Source organism: Falco cherrug, chromosome 12 (assembly GCF_023634085.1).
Source record: "Falco cherrug isolate bFalChe1 chromosome 12, bFalChe1.pri, whole genome shotgun sequence".
Taxonomy (NCBI): Eukaryota; Metazoa; Chordata; class Aves; order Falconiformes; family Falconidae; genus Falco; species Falco cherrug.
The window spans coordinates 20,569,341-20,586,876 of record NC_073708.1 but is presented as its reverse complement, the minus strand read 5'-3'; the positions used below and the strand labels follow the sequence as shown (position 1 = coordinate 20,586,876).

The 17,536-nt window shown below is 38.3% G+C and overlaps 1 protein-coding gene across 1 annotated transcript in view; it reads left to right on the top strand.

Annotated features, from left to right (window-relative positions):
- ADGRL2 (adhesion G protein-coupled receptor L2) overlaps window positions 1–17,536 on the top strand; it is a 394,069-nt gene that overhangs the window by 36,871 nt on the left and 339,662 nt on the right. The window lies entirely within an intron of this gene.

Sequence of the window (17,536 nt, the reverse complement as noted above, 5' to 3'; positions counted from 1 at the left end):
GTATATTTCTATCACAAATTTCCTAATACAACATAATACGATATTCAGTAGTTATTAGTATGAAAATGGATAGCTTCCAGAGCTAATTAATGTGCTGTTATTTTGCTTTTGTAAATAACTGCTGGCTTTAAGGATCTGTGCATGGATACAGGAAAAGTCGGTGCAATAATTTAATACTGTTTCATTTTTAAATAGCTGGCATTTGAGTGTCAGGACAGTAACATGTAGCCAAATTATAACAAAATGGTTTTTGTTTTCATGGAAAAAAAATCTCAGGTCTTACCACAAAGTCAACCCAAAGGTAAATCAACACATTATGAATACTTCTATAACCAAATAAGGGCAATATCTCTCAATATCTGGATAAAGTAAACAGTCCTTATTTGGCAGGCATCAGTATGATTGCTATTTTACTTTACATCTATATGCTTCTACCTAGTTGCTTAGTTGATGGTGATAAACTCTAAGCCATGACAGTAGCCCTGAACCAATTTATCAGCACACTATTTGCATGCTGACTTCAGTCATTATCTCTGTATTTGTACTGTCTGGTTTCTCTTGAGGCTGGGAGAATTGAGGATTCATAGAATACGGAAAGGAAACAGCTAAGACAGAAATTTGATAATGCTAGAGAACTGGAGTTCATACATTTGGCTCTGGATTTTCTTTTCATGTGTTGAAAATGATTGGGCATAAATTTAATTGAGTTTTCACATGCCATCCAATAATACTTTGCTCCCCTAGGGTTCTTCTGCAACCCAGTCTCATCTATTTTCACCAACTTCCACTCACAAATGCCAGAAGACCAACTTAATGCTAACAAAGTGTCTAGCCTGGCAGATAAACCCTCAAGGAGGCAAGAAAGAATTATCTATATTAGAGTGGCATTTCAGAACTAATCCCCCATTCCAGAAAGTGGCATATTTGGCTTCAGCAATCTGCATTAAATAAGCAGGAGGTAAATTTGCAAGAGAAGACTTATTCTGCCTTCCCTGAAGGAGTCTGTTATTTGAGATGTCTCGCCCGGTAATGTCATGTGAGTCTGTGGTTGAGTTGAAGTACTTCGAAGTCCAGTGGGGAACAGATAGCATCATCTTGTTTGATTTCTTTTTATTAGTTCTGCCTTTTAGTTTGCAATACAAAGAAGGATGAAATGATGAAGGGCTTCTAAAGCTGCAGGATATGGGAATTTAGATATAGAGGAATTCTGTGTTGGTTGGGTTTTGGTGGTGGTTTGTTGTGGTTTGGGTTTGGTATTTTTTGGCTTGGTATTTGCTTTGGGGAATTTTGTGGTGGAGGGTTTTTTTGTTTGTTTACTGAGGAGGGCAGGGAGGAGGCCAGCAAGGAGAAAAAGGAGAGTTTCCTACCTGATAAGGAAGCTGATTTAACTGAGATTCAGTACCCTAATTATAGCTAGGAAGAATTATCTAATATCCTCTCAAACATGGTTCTTTGAACTGTGACTCCCATGTTTTCCATTAAAATGTATGATGAGCTATCTTGTCTCTTGTGATCAGTATTAACTGACTGTAACAACTCCAAGATTACATGCAGCTTTCTGACATGTTTTCTGGCTCTGTGACAAGATCTCAAATGGGTACAAATTTCAATTTGTTTAAATCCAAACTGGGTTCCAACTAGTCTTTTCTTGCTAGGGAAAGGCTGTGCCATAACACAGCTAGTACAGGCTCAGTTTATTCTTGAATTATACTACAGCCAATAGCCTGGGAACCACCAATATACTCAGTCCTACCATAATCCTTTTTGTATTTTGGATCCTGCTAGCTTCTAATTCCTTATTCATCTGTGTTACTCCACAGTCCTGAGTTACTCCAATCTCAAAAGGCTATATTATATATAATGGAGAATAATATCAATCTTCAAACAACAAGCTATTTTCCTAATAATGCTAATTGATATTAATATTTGATATTATAACTTGCTATGAAATTCTTTTCCTCCCCACAAATTTATAGAAACAAGTTGATGAATTACTGATATATTTTTTTTGGCTGAGTTTGAAGATTTGGGTATTCACCAAGCAAGGTGGTACATGTAAAAAAGGAAAATCCTGACTATTAATGCAGGGCAGAGCAGAATTATTCCAAGTCTTAATCCAGTACTCGCTTATTAATTTCATGTGTATGGGAACAATTTTCTTTCCTTTTAAACAATCTTTCTTGTTTTCATATGCTCCTGCTACTTCTCTCTGCCACAATTCACTGCAGAAAGAAATGTAAAGGCATTGTCAAAAGGGCTACTCTTAGAGGTCTTCTGTCCCAGAGAGAACTAGAGGATTTGAGAATTATGTGGGAGTAAACTTAATCTTAGACATTTCCTTAGTAATTTTGCAGACACAAGAAGGGTGGCTGGTTCAGATTAAAGCCAGAATAAGAAGTTAAAATGTAGGCTGTACTTTAATATCAATACTAGTGTAAACAGTTTTTAGATATTTGCTGTCTGTTTATGCCCTTGCAGTTTCCTCTCCCAGCTGTACCTGTGTCAGCATGAGGGAATTGAACGTGGGAACTGATCTAGATTTTTTGACAGAATTTTCTTGCAACAGAGAGCTGGGGAAGGGAAAGGTTAATAAAAGGGTGACAGAAGATTTAAACAATTTTTGCTGCTGATCATTTCATGTTGTCAGATCATGGCCTTAGAAATAGCTTTGTTTACCTATAAACAACTGATTGCCTATATTCTTAATATTCATGGAATGTCTCTTCAAAGGGCAGTAAGAAAAATATCTCCTCCTTTTAATAAATTCTGATTGTATGGAATGATAGTCTTCTGTTCCAAGAAAGTGAGAGTTTGATCTTTCACTGGTTGATCCAGACTTGATCCCATAAATCATGTGGCCTAGCAAATAGACAAGTTGAATTCTTCTGGTTGCAGTATGTTATAAAAGGCCCAGTCTAGGAACTAAAGCCAATTCCAGCTTACTGGTCAAGGCAAATGTAGTGGGATCCTCAGAAGCAGTCTGTGTGAAGAGTATGTTGAATGGAAATAAACTAAATAAAGCTTCCCATATGGCTCATTGAGAACACCAGGATCTTGTGTTTGAATGTCTGAGTCCTCATCTGGATTCACTCAGTAGAATGTGGATTTATACAAAATACTGCTTATTACCTACCATTTTTTAGAAACTCTCATAGCATGAGAAGTTCATAGGGAGCAACAGTAATAGTTTTAAATGTGCTCTGATTAATAGGGGACCACCCTATGTTTTGCTTGTTTGACATTTGGAAATACCTGTTATTTACTCCTGATGAGATAGATCTCAGTCAGAACCTATGTTAATGATTACTTCTAAAAACTTGATTATTAGCATGTCCAATTGATACTCAAGCAAAGTGTGTGTGGGGCCTGTATTTGTGCCTGGTGGTGTTTAATCATGGAATAAAATGCAAAGTCAATATGATTGCATTAGTGATATGATTCAAATACATGGAAACTCAGATTTTTGAAAAACTATGCTGGCTAGAGGCTGCCTGCTGTTTCAAATGATTATCACTTCCCCTGTGAAAGGGCAGAGGGAAATGGTCCAAGCAGGTAACAGCTTCTTAATTTGCTTTCTTAGAGTCTCACATCATCCACATATGGAAGAAGCAAAATCAGGTTAACACCCAAATTTAAACATAGCGGAGATGTATTCTCATGATGTCAGTAATAAAAGTATGTGTAAAACAGCATGTATATTCTGGAAAGGAAGCTAATGATTAAAGCCAAGAAACATAGTCTGGCACAAATCTTATTACAAGTCCAAAAAGACTTGATGATACACAGGGAGGTGTAGCATAACAGCAGGAGGAAAAAGGAAAAGGGGGATTGGGCAGCTGTCTGCATCAGCAGAACCAGACAGTGCCAGCTAGTGTTTTGTATTGGGAGTAGCTAAAACTGGTAGTAGTGCAATTCCACAAAGCTATTGCTTTTTTTCACTCTGAATTTGAAATAAGCACAGTCCAACACTAACAAGTTTCTGCACACAGTGAGGATCTGGCACAAGCTGTGAACACAAAAATAGAGGGAGATTCCTCAAATTATCAGGAGTTCAGATCATATTTGGAGAAATGTAAACCTGTTTTCTTTATAATTGCTACGATTTCTATCAGAAATATTAGGTCTTCCTTATGGGGAAAATATGCAAGACATTTTATGGGAAGCATGCAGTTATAGTTTCTGAAGACCTGCTGCGGTAAGATGTAAGAATCGATTGTCAGTCACTTTAAAATTCACTCAGGTAGTAAAATGCACACGCAAATAAAATCAGTTTTAATAACTACGTATTCAGGATAGACATGTTCTGAAGGTAGCCGCCTGTTTTCTGTGATGCACTGTAAAGCATATAAGCAATCAGTGAGATCTTTCTGGTTTAATTTAAAGGACTGTAATTTTTCCCTCTGGTTTATTTATTGATTATATTTCATGTTACTGGGGTAAACACATCATACAAGAGAAAGAAAAAGCCTACTTATTGGTAAACAAGATCACAGAGGCCCAGTTCAACAAGAACTTTTACAGTAGACCTTTGCAGTGTATTGGTTTTGGAGGGAAGGGGGAGTTGGTCTTGAAAGTATCATTTCTTTGATATTTTCAAGCTCATTGCTAAACAATATTTTTGCCTAATGAGAGTTATGCAGCTATTTAAAAGCATATACATGTTACCATGAGTAAACAAAGGGGGGGGGGGGGGGGGAGACACCAGATTAATACAATTGGTACAGGAGCTGCTTTCATAACTCTGCAGTATGAGATACCAAAAGGTCTGTCTGGTGTAGTGCCCTAGTTCTGGTAGACCTGTATTTCTCTGAAGCTTTCCTGTCGTATATTTGAGCACCAGCCTTGAAAATCTTAACCAGCCACATTCTCAGCCTTCCCCAATATACTTACTGCTAGGGCCAGAGCCATGAATGCTAAGTAAGTGGTTGCTTAGGGTAGAAGATTGCCAGAGGCAGCAAAATTAGCCAAGGCCTTGCTGCTATTTTGTTTATCCCAGAGCCCTTGAAAACCAGACTTGTCACTGAAAAAGTGGTCTGGAGGGTGTGGGAGAACAGCTACTCTGTCCATTACCCTTACCAGGGCTGGACTGGCTGGCACAGATTCTGTCCCATCATCCTAGGATGGCAATTCTGCTTTTATTACTCCTCCTCCTCAAAGCTGGGAAGCTTTGAGTTAGATTCTTGCCTGCTCTTTAAAGACAATAGTGGATATTCTCTCTTTCTATACACTTAGCTGCCATGCAGAGCAATAGCTTAATAATACTACTGTTACCTTCATGTTGTCAATTCACTAACATTTGTAAGAATTAAAGTTTCCAAGTCTAAACAAAATTAGGATAAGAATGAGCAGAGAAATTACTTACTAATGTATCCAAAGCTGTGTTATTACTGCTTAGTATCTCAGCTCAGTAGTGGGGAAGGGGGAGCATGATAAATGGCTCAGGAAGGACGTGCTTCAATAGAGCTCTGCTTTGGTCTGCAAATTAAGCCAAAATGAATTGGGCAGAAACATACTTTGAAACAACGTCCTCTTGCCCCCTTCTTTTCCCCTGAGTACATTAATGATTACAAGATGTGGGATACATATCTGAGCAGCAACAAGAGCCTGCCTCCCAAAGAGGAGAAGAATATGGGAACACACCCAGAGGAAACATAAGTTAGCCAACAGGCTCTTAACATTAAAAAGTACTATCAGCAACAAGGGATTGTAATACCACACATGTATCAAAACCAGGCTTTGCTTCTGTATTTTTATTGGTATGTTAAAGGTACCAAGTAGCCATTCTCAAATAAACAGAAAATTGTTCTTTTTTTTTTTTTTTTTCTGAAAACTTTTATTAAAAGAACAAAACTTGCTGACTTTTCTCTACTTATAACATTAATAAAATAGTGCTTTACATTTCCTGGGCGTGGAATTACTTTCTAACACTATGTGCCAAGGAAACTGAGGCACAGAGAGGTTAAATAACTAGCACAAATGACCAGAGTAAAACTAGATTCCTTGAAATCCAGTCCTATGCCCAGTTCATTGATTAATGCTGTGTATCTGGTGAGCAGCCTTTTGTCAACTCTTCCGTGACTTTTTTTTCCCTTGTTCTTAGAAGTAAAGCAAATTTAAGAGAGGCAGAAAGAGAACACTGTTTTCATGAAACAACATAAATCTGTCTTCCTGTGCCTCATTATTTTCTTCTCTGAGACATCTGGAAGAAAAAGACCATGTATTTTTTATCCCTTGCGCTGTCTGTTGTGGATCTATTTGTTCTGGATGGATTGGGAGGTATGGTCTCACCAAGTGGCATTTTTCAGATTTATCTTGTTTGCCCTGCAGATGAAAGGATTCACACTTTTGGGTTTTATGATATTATTTGGCAAAATTTAATTTTACATATGAATAATATTCTGATATCTGCACTCAAACAGTTCAAATTGTGCCTTGTGTGGACTTTTCCTTACAAGGAGATAGTCTCTTTGGTGTTCTGGCTGTTTTATTTCTTCCTGTCTTTATAAAAGTGCTCTTCTGTGGCCAAAACCCTGTCCGGTATTCCCAGAGTAAAGCAGTTGGAGTAGGAGAAAAGATGTACTGGCCCTTATCTTAGTCTGGGACTAATGGTATGATGAGTATTTTTAACAATGCATTGGCCACAAAGGTGTGGGAAGCTTCCTTTTGAGATCCTCAAGAGTTGATGTAAATTTAAATGAAACCTATGAACAGGTTTTGGTAAGATATGTATCCTTCCCTTCTTTCTCACTGGGGTGCCTCTCCTGAAAGATGCAGTTCAAAGATGGCCCAAAGCATTTGTACTGGTCTTAACAGCTGTAAGGAACACCATGTTGGGATCTGTAACTTCAGTTTCTAGTTAGACTAAATACTAAGCCATTTTATTAATAACTATATGGTGTGTTGCTTAAGTTATCAACAAAATTGTAATTGCATTTCATTGTTTTATTGAGAGTTTAACTAATAGGACAAGAGTGTATTTAAATTCAGACTTTTCTCTCCTCTGGTCAGTAAATACATTCTGCTGCAGGTACAACCAGACTTCAGTTTTGTGTGATTTATTCCATAGCTAGTTTAGCAGTCAGAAAATGAACATTGGATACCAGTTTTCTTTAAAAAAAAAAAAAAAGCCATTACTAGTCTGGGATCTGGACAGTCTTCTTTTGTCATTACTGCCTCCAAAATGATTATAGGCTGAATTCATGTACAATCTATCACATTATCCAAGGGCATTCTATGAATAGCTTCAAGCCAGTGCTAGCTTTGGTGAAGATATAAAGGCAGAATATCAAAGTCAGCAGTAACTTTCAATAATTTGTTCCAGGGTTAGCTAATGCAGATCAAAGTATTCATCTATGTGATATGTCAAGCCGCAACAAATTATATTATGGATTATATATCTTCTTCAGCCACAGTAAGATCCAGAAATGAAATGTTTGTGGATGTGTAAACAGAGAAAATAAATTGGTGTCTATATGATAGAAGGGGTATTTCTTAGCAAATCAAGAATTTCCAATTTCACTTTCTCACCTCTGATTTTTTTTTCAAAATAAAGAAATAGTAGATTTGCTGTTTCCCATCCAAATTGGATATTCATGTTTTTCACAATAAACAGACATTTTCATGGCTTTAAAGGTGGGTTTTTTTTTCCTTAAAATCTTCCTCTAGTTACTCTGCTTTTTGAAGAACATGGAAATCTTCTGATCATTTATACTGGTCATACTTATTTGGCTGTTAGAGATCTGCTGTCAGCTTTTTTCCCACATTTCGATAAGAGAGATAAGAAAGTAGAGCTCAGAAGATTTTATCCTAATTAAATGTAAAGAAACAAAAGTGTCATCGTAGGCACTGATAATGTGCATTTACCTAAGAAATCTTGGAAAAACTCATGACTAGGTAAGTGTAGTATGTGAAGGACTTCATGCATTGGGCTTTATATGGAATGCACATGCATGTACTTACACATATTGATGTGCAAATGCACACATACATCCAGTGTTAATATAACTGGGTTTTGCCTTATCTCTTATCTCAGGGTCTGCTTTCATTGTTAGTGGCTGCCCTTCAGAAACTGACAGACCATTGATAAAAATGCTTGGTGGAGATCTAGATAGATCCTTGTGGTTTAAGTAATTTTCCTCAGTTCCTTGGGATCATCAGTTTGTCTTTCTTTCCCATCAGAAATACTGGTCATCCATGCTAACTTTGAACAGGAAATCTGGAATATATTTCATGGCTTTCGTGGAAGCATCTTTATTACCGCAGTTGTGAGTCACCACTATCATTATCTCATAGGTTTATTTGAATTACTTCAGAGGCTCTGACATCCATTTTCACAGCTGGACCAGGAACTGACACCAAACCATAGATGTAGGGCAAAGGCACTCTCTAGGGACCTGGAAGCTTTGAAGATGAGGGTACAGAAAGTCCCAGAGAACTCCATCAGCGATTGCCTCTCTCCCTCCATCTCTTCTTTCCTTTTGAGAGTTGTTGGCTTGGACCGGGGAGGGGTGTGAAGTTTGCAGTCTCAGAGGATGCTTATTTTGACAAATTGATAGCAGCAGCAAGGGATGGGAGACCAACCCAATGAATGAGGTGGCTCAGGGGGAGCCAAATACTGTTTCCTGTGCTGTTATACCCCTCCTTGCATGTGGTGGGAGTGATGCTGACCCTGAGGAAGGTGTGATGTCTGCAGATGCATAAAAAGTGTAGGTATGTCTCTGTTTCCAGTTTCCAAGGAAGTCCAGACTTTTCACGTAAAAAATCTGAGGTATGGTAACAAATGAAGTGATACCCTGCCAGGGGTTCCTTCCTCAGGAATTAGCAGTCAAGGGAAAAATGGCAAGTGCCAGGGGCCTGGGCGCTTTGAGGGATTAATGCTGATGGTATTGATAACCAGCTAGTCAAGAAAGATGCAGTGTAAACTGTGCTAAGAGCTTTGGGGGAAAGGAGGAGAAGGAAAGGTTTAGCTGTACAAATCCAGGGCTGGTTTTGTGGAGCTCGGTGCATGAGGAGGGGAGATAGACATCTGTTTGTGACAAATCAGGCACTGGAGACTGGGGTGCAAGAGTTAAGAGGAGTGTGTATACAGGGAAAGGAGAACATTAGCCACTATAGGAAAGAAAGGTCAAAAAACCTGAACGCTTTGAATACAATGGGCCTGATAATCCTAAATTTTAGTAGAAATCCTGAAAGCACAAACCTGAAAGCAAAGCAGCCTGTACAGACTGGGAGGAGATAATTCAATACTATTTAAAATTTTATTACAGTACCTGTCTTCAGTGTAGTATGCATGGGGAGGGGGCTATCTCTTTTCAAGACTGTGACCTCTCAGATCTCAGAAAACTGAAAGGAAAGGAATGCTACTACAGATTGTCTCTGGATGAAGAAGAAAACTCAACCGAGCTCCCTTTTCTTTACGTAAAAGAGATCTTGGAAATCTGCACAAAAGCAGGGTCCTCTCTGAACAGAAGAAATACTGAAAAATCCTTCATTTGTTATCCAGGAGAACTCGATTAATGAGTACAGTATACAGTCAAGACTGTTACGTTGTTATGACTTTGCAAAACTCTTCCACTGTGGTGGCCATGGTAGAGATAGCAGGAAATGGCCTGTTCTAGACTTATTTTGTGGTGCTGAAATGGTCTACTGTATTAGCAAGACAGTTTACCAACTACTTTATAGGAAATAGGATCACCAGTCTAACAATAGTTTTCCTATTAAACTGAGTCTCCTAAACAGTTTCAAGCAGCTTTAAAGAGGGCTTGGCCAAACAGTGCATGCATCTGCACCACCTGAAAAATAATCATATTTTACATGGGTTTATTTGGACCTATATGTAAAAGGAATTAAAATTCTGCTTTCAAATAAGCATCAAAATAACATCTCCATAGATACACCTTTATGGCTTTGTAAGCAGCCTGCAACACTCCTAGCTTCACAGAAGAGTTTCTTCTAGCCATGATAATGCCACAATATTTTCCTTGCTGGCATTGGTTTCTTGATTTCTATATAGGTTCACTTGGCAATTGTAATGTAAAAAACTACTAAAAAAACCCACCCAAAAACTCACCGACCAAAATCCAAACCAAAAAAATTCCCCAAAACCAATATCAGTTTTGTAGGAGACAAACCCTTACTAAAGCAAATCTCATAGTGGACAGCTGGGCTCTTGTGGGTAGAATTTCACTAAAGTGTGGGAGATGCTGAAGTCTGCAAAGAAGCACAGCCCAGACAAGTACATAGCGAAGGCAAAATGATTAAATACTCTCCAGGTTTGTTTGTTTGTTTTTGTCAGAACAGAGCTGGCAATTATTGCCCAAAATTTAGAGATGGTTTAGAGACCACAGTATAGTAGTATTAGACAATCTCAGTAACCTCTCTGTTCAAGGTTAGTGGTTCACTGAGTTTTGTCTAGCAAGAGCCACCCGTTTTTGTTTTATTACACCTTGGGATGCCTTCATCCTTTAGCTGAGGTAATTTCATAGATGAAGTGCTGAATGCGGTTGGTGCACTGCAGTTTGTCTCCTGTTCAGATCTGTAATATGTGGTGTCTCCGCTGCCTGTTGTTGTGGCCTTTAGCCTGCTTGTGCTCCTGTGAGTCTGCTGAGGAGCATCTTCAACGAAACCCTGCTGCCCCTCTGTGACCATGGCAGGTGGCTTTGCCACCTCAGTGGGCGGCTGTGAGCCTGAGCAGCTGCTGAGGCTCTCTCGTGCCCCACAGAGTTTTGAAATTCTTGTTGGCAAAGGAGCGCTCCAAACTGAATTATGCTGGCTGCTGCAGGAAATGAACGGTGGCTGGAGTCTTGCCACCCTTTTGGTTATGCAAATCGGGAATTATGCAGAAGAGCTATTTGAGTCTTGTTTTATTTTTGCTTAATCAGTTGTCAACATGTTTATACAGTTCAGTCACTGTCACTTGCCATTGTTTTGCTCTGACTCCATGTTCGCGGAGGAGTTTATCATGGGGAAGGGCGGGTAAAGGGGCTGCTCCTTTGAGAAGCAGCCAGGTGAGGCTTGTAGGCATTCCCCAGGGAAACCACCTTCCCAACTAGGCACTGCAAACCCCGTGAGGCAGAGAAGAAAACAGAAATTGCCAACTCCTAAATCTGCATATTAAGCCTATGTCAAATCAGTTCCATTTGATGCTGGCTTGTCCTAAGAGAGATTCCTGTCTTGATGAAAGTTGGGCAGATCTAGAGTAATTTTATCATCTGCAATTGAGTTATTCTGAATTTGCTCCACCCTAAAGTTGGTATTTGGTGCAGGGCCCCTGAGGCAGAGCCTCCCTTATGTAGGAGGAAGAAGGATGAAGGCAGCAAGAAAAAAATGTAATGTCTGTACTGCCACCTACCTGGGTGCTGTGGCCAGGAAGGACTGAGACAGGTATGAGAGCTGCTCCCATTAGGCAGTCACAGAGTGTAAACCTATCATTCTTATGGGGAAATGGCTGAGTTAAGCTAGTAGTGTTGACCCACTTGTTTTCATTAGAATGGATCCCATTGGGGCTCAGTGCTTATACTGGTACAGGAAGCTATAATTCATATTTCACAACACTAGCTCTTGTAAATATGATGTAGAAATCAATAAGTTGATTTTTTTTTAACTCATGTTCCAGTTTTCAAGTTATTAAAAAGTTCCTCAAATCTGACTTTGTACAGATCTTACTGTGTGTTCTGTCATCTCACCTCTAATTGTGTGCTGCACCTCAAAAAGACATACTCACTTCCTTTCTTCAATTACAGAAACTCTGAAAGAAAAGATTAATTCTCAAATCACCATGAATCATGACAGCTGTGGTAGCTCAACGAGGAAAATTGATAGTGTGTGTTTTTCTGGTTTTTGGGGAAGTTTTGTGGTCTTTTGGTTTTTTTTTCTCAGTTAAGTTTACCATAATATACAAGTATCTTCAAACCATGTGTCAAAGATGCATCCAGTGTCTACTAAACAGTGGTCCCTCACTGAAGAATGACTATGGATTGATACCTACTAAACCCAGGGCATGGGGCTTGTAGAATATATAGAACAATATTCCCACCCCTCAGCTAAAAAGGGTGGGATTTTTTTTTTTCTTTATTAAAAATCATAGAATTGGTGGCAGGTAGGAACAGCACTTTGTTCTCATAAATGAGAAGAGCTGTAAACACTGATTAATCTTCATGTAAATTCCTTTTGCCACTGCCCTGCTGACAGATCATTATCCTCTCAAATGCCTGTCTCTTTAGCCATACAGCCTTGTGACTTTGTCATACTCTATTAAGTAAACTGTGTTGTGCATGGCTTGGAAAGGAGAACAATAGAGATTTGGGTGTTGCAGTTGGGGCTGTTGGCAAATTAATAGATGATTATTAGATGCAAGAGAACTACTAAATCAGTTCATCGGCATACGGCTCAGCAGTGGTATTTTGGCTCATGGCTGATGAGACACGAAACTAAACTGTAACAGTTGCTCCTTGTGTGATTGTTAAGCCTGGTATCTTTGTCAAGTTCCATTTTGAGTCATTATGTCATCCTTTCTGCTGTTCCCCCATAGTTTCAGCTGGATTAATTCTTCTTTACTTCCTCTTCTGGAACCTGCTATGTTGGGCTGCTGGCACTCTTCACGGGCGTCAGTGGTAGGTGGATGTGAGGAAGTAATCTTCATCTAAAGCCTATAAAGCACTTGATCTAAAAAGATGAAAGGACCCTAAATAAAGGAAGAGCTATCACTGTTATTCAATCACAAAGAGAAAGTAGTTCCTATTATCATCATATTGAGGTTGACATCTCGTGCTCAAGGAAAGGAAAAAGTCTTTTGAGTTGGTTTTGGTTTCCCTATTCTCCCATTCATATTGTACCTTAAAGCCTGCCTGACAATATTGCTTTTATCTAGTCACTACTGACCAATAATGCATTTATCACATTGCAATATCTCCAAGGTAACACATTGCCAGCTAGAGATGAAAATAGTTGAACTGAATTTCCTCTACACAAATGACATTCCTCAATCAGAATACACATAGTAAGCAAGTTATTGTGCATCCAGCACTGAGGAAGGACACCACCCTGAGTTCTTGGTAATGGGAACTTGTATATATGAAACAAAGGCAGACTCATAGACCAAAGTTCCTGAAGTACTGTGGTCTTAAGTGCAGTGAAATAATACTAGTTATTATCTCCAGTAGGTAGTATATGAGAAATGGCAGATTAAGTAGAAATTATTCCAAATACAGCTATACCAAGTAATTTACATATACTTACAGAATATTTCTTTTGTGTAATCCAATACTTAACATTATCTAAAAGCCTTTTAGCTTTCAGTGTTGTCAAATGCCTTTGTCCATTATAATACGTTGTTAAGCAACCTCTTCTGTATTTTCATAAGCTTCTTGCTGATACTGTGAAATAATGGTCTTTGTCCTTTAGCTGAAGGTGTGGGACAAAGTATCACTAGAAGAAAAACAAGGGGAATGAACATGCTGACCTCATTAGAGCATAAGTGGTTACCAAAAAAATATTTCTAACTTCTTCCTTGGAAACAATCTGATAAGAAACAAACAAGTATGACTTCTGTTCAGTCTGTAAACACTTTGCATATGTGTAATTAGGATAAACTTTTTCTTTTCCCACAGTCAATTTTAATTATGATAGCCTTGTCTTCCAATGTCCATAGTTGTCTTACTGAGTTCATGGGTTGATTCTAATATTTGGAGGGGATAACAACAGAACTGAGATCCTCTATGGAAACTGAGACGTCAGATGATTTTTATCATAGGCCACATTTTACTTTAGAGTGAAGATCCAAATAGTCAATGTTAAGAGATGGCATTGCCAAAAACACTTTAACACACCTACTCCCCCTTTTACTTCCAAGAACTCCTACTGTAATTTCTTCCTTAAAAGGTACCAGAAATTCACAGTAGTTAATCTTGGGAGAGTAAATTTGTTGGGAGGGAAGAGGGCAAATTGAAATGTTAAGATGTTAAACACTATTTTACCTATCTTTTGTTGAGTAAAGCTATAATATAAATAAAATTATATTTTAAAAACTTTGCAGAAACTTAGCACATAGGATAGTTTAGTTTGGAAGAAACATTAGTGCATATAGTAAGAAAATATACTCTTTGGGCAGTGTTTATATGAAGACTTTGAGCTGACTTCTCTAGGATTATTTTTTTTTCTCCTGGAAAATAAAAAAGTATGCTACTTGTCAAGTAATTCTAGTAGTTATAAAAACTTGCTTTTAATATCTAATTCTAGAAAAACAGGGGAACAAGTAGTGAAGCGGTGGACAAGATCATGATTGTATTGTGATTAGAAGTTTAAGAAAAAATACCCTAACAAGGCATAATTCTTTAAAACCATGCTATATATAGGTGTAAATATATATTTACTAATGTGTTTGCATTAGTGTGTTTGGGAATTTTCTAAGGCTGTTTTATAAAAATCAAAACTATATCACTTCATCTCACTAAATCACATGTGCATTAATGAAAACTGACACTTTTTGAAATCTGGTTGAAGAGTTAAGAGTTCGGTTTATGGTAAGGCCAAAGGATGTATGGTGGGCTAGTAATTTTATTTTGATTTCTTGAGGAAAGAATAATAACATAGTCTGTAACAATTTATTATATGTTTGATGGGGAAATGTGAGTGTTGCTAAGGTCGGAGGAATAGTTCTTAGGAATAGGACCGAAGACCTTAAACAGAGGCAGAAAAATCTGACTTGAACAGTGTTAAAGCTGATACATCTGGCAAAAATATAACACAGTGCGAGTATTGAAAGGTTCAAGGAATGCTCTGATGTTAGTGAAAAGTGAACTAGACTTACTGTGCAGTAAGGAATGACTCATTTTTGCCTGCCCACACAGAGGTGTCATGTAGCAAGGTTGTGGAGTGTAACAATGTCTCTGTTACAGCTACAAAACTATTTAATCAACAGAGCAAATACATTAGCAAATGAGAAGGCGTCTGAAGAAGAATTTGAGCATGCTAAGAGATAAATTGCTCTGTCATGGATAGGTCAGGCCTATGCACTGTAGGCTGCCTTGCCTGCCAAATCTTCCTGGCCTACTTCTTTGTCTGAGTGTTCACAGGAAAGAAAGGGGAAAAATTGTGGGATGGATTTATTAATCTGCCAGGCTGATAGCCTATGTGCCTGTGGCATGTTCTCTCTCCTTTCCTGTACTTCTTGTAGGATGTGATGCTTTTGCAAAAATGAATGCATGCTTATGTGAATAAAATATGCATAGGAGGAGATCCTGATAAATGGCACACGATCCTGGTCACATGATAGCAGCTGGTATGTGTCAAATCAGGTGACTTAGTGCTTAGATGCTCTCTCACAGCTGACACATACTCATCATATGATAGGGGCATACTTATGTCTTTGCAACAGGTAATCCAGGTCCTAGGTATTGTTTTCCAGATAGCTTTTGCAACCTTGATTAATCTTCTGGAATTAAATGGCTAGACTCTAAAAAACAGAAATATTTCTATCCCTGTAGCATTTTTTCCCTGCTCTTGTCCAGCAATTTCTTTTTTTTTTTTTTTTCCACTCCTTATATATGAGATATTAAGCTCTCTTTGATTGCCTGTCAGAGGTACAAATTTGTATCTTTCGCTGATGAGGTCATAAGTGGACCTCAGTCCTGACATGGTTTTTGGTGACTGTTATAATCAGGACAAATGTTATTCCCCCTTCAACTAACTTCTTACAGATAAATCTACTAGGGCTGTCTAGCTAGAAGCTGGGAAGTAACTACTTTGAAAATCCTTTGAAAAATCCAACTTAAATGTACTTAATCATGGGAAACAAAAACTGAAAAATACCAAAATTTCAGTAAGGTAAGAAGCTACCAAAGCAAGCAAAGTTCACAGAACCCTGGACAATGTGCTGGGTGTGTAGTGAGAAGACATTTTGTTGCATCAGAAGAACTTTAGGATTCAGAACTTGGAGTCCATCTCCATAAAGAAAACTAAGAAATCCTTAGGGTATCAGGATGCTTCGATTCCTTTGGAAGGAACGTCATAGATTGCCTCAACTAGAAATCTGAAAGATCCTAATTCCCTGTGTGGACTGTCAGCACTGGCTGCCTTTTATAAGGGAAAAAGAAAACCAAACAAAGAAAAAAAACCCCAAAGCCAACAACAAACAAACAACACAAAAAAACTTCCAGCATTTGTGGACTTATGCTGCCTAACCTGCATGTGGATCCAGACTTGAGGTGCTCCAAGATCTAGGGAATGCCTGAGCAGGTTTTGAAGTTTTGGGCAAGGGTAACTAAAACAGAACTTAAACTGTTCTTTAGCCCATCTTGCACAGAAGAATTGGCTGTGTAAGACACTTAGAATGCCAAGAAACAGTACGAAGGAGAAGAGGGTCTGCTTTCTTCTGCAGTCTTTGTTTACAAACACTGGCAAGTAGAAGTGCCTCTTGTACCACAACTATCCAGTTGAAGCTGCTATTCACAGACACACACATAAAAATAACAAACAACAAAAAATCAAAGCATCACTTCTTAGAGCACTGAGTTTTGGAAGCTGTTAAAGGAAAAACCATGGAGGATGCTAGATAGAACCGCTTTATAAACCTAGTTCCTGGCCTTTTCCTGCCTAATGCCACTTTCTACATGGTGGTAAGTGGAATAGTTATTAGGTATTACCTTTTTGAAAGTAAACAGTCAGCCAAGCATCCCAGGGATTCCTATGAACATAGCATAAACTTCTGGCCCCAATTGGTCATTTGATGTGTGTTTGAAGGATGACTTTTAAGGGAAAGAAAGAACAGGGAGAGGCTTACAAAATACAAGGAGAGTGGCCAAGTTTAATACAACCTGATTCTGGAAATATAAAATTGATAAAGCTTGGCTAGGAGTCGTATATTGTTATCCTGTTTAGCTTTTAAGGGAAATCACCACTTGGAAGTTAAGTGGTGTCTTTGAAAATCTCTCTAGACTACAAGAAGATATTCTGCTAATTCAGCATAAATTTTAGATTGAGCCAAACTCTCTCCAAGTCTCTTATAAACTTATACATCTTTGAGTCAAATGCTGCAATTTAGATTGAGTATTCTTGGGGGGGAAAGGAAGGACTGAGAACTGGCAAATAATAGAAGAGGGAGGTGAATTGGCTTTACTTCTTCCAACATGCTAGAAACAATAATAGTATTGGGTAGAACGAGCAATGGAGAACTCATCCAGAACCGAATTTGGCATTTAGACATGAATTCTAGCAATGCTTGCTGTCATATGCTCTGAAGAGCTTTCAGTAGTAAAAATAGCATCACCAAAATTATAGTCCATATTGAGACTGAATCCTGTAATAATTATAAACTAAGTTAATGTTCTTAGATGTGGAGAGAAACCAAAAAGAAGTGAATCTGCATGTAAGTCCTGACATAGATCCCTGTATTTGAAAAATGTATTGTGCTTGGATGCCTCTACTTTAAAAGCTATTGATAAAAAAAGACACCTACTTTTACAGTTAAGATATGAACATTTCTTTGGTCCACTGCAGGCAATGAAAGGATTAGCTATAATCATTACTAGGCAACAGTTGT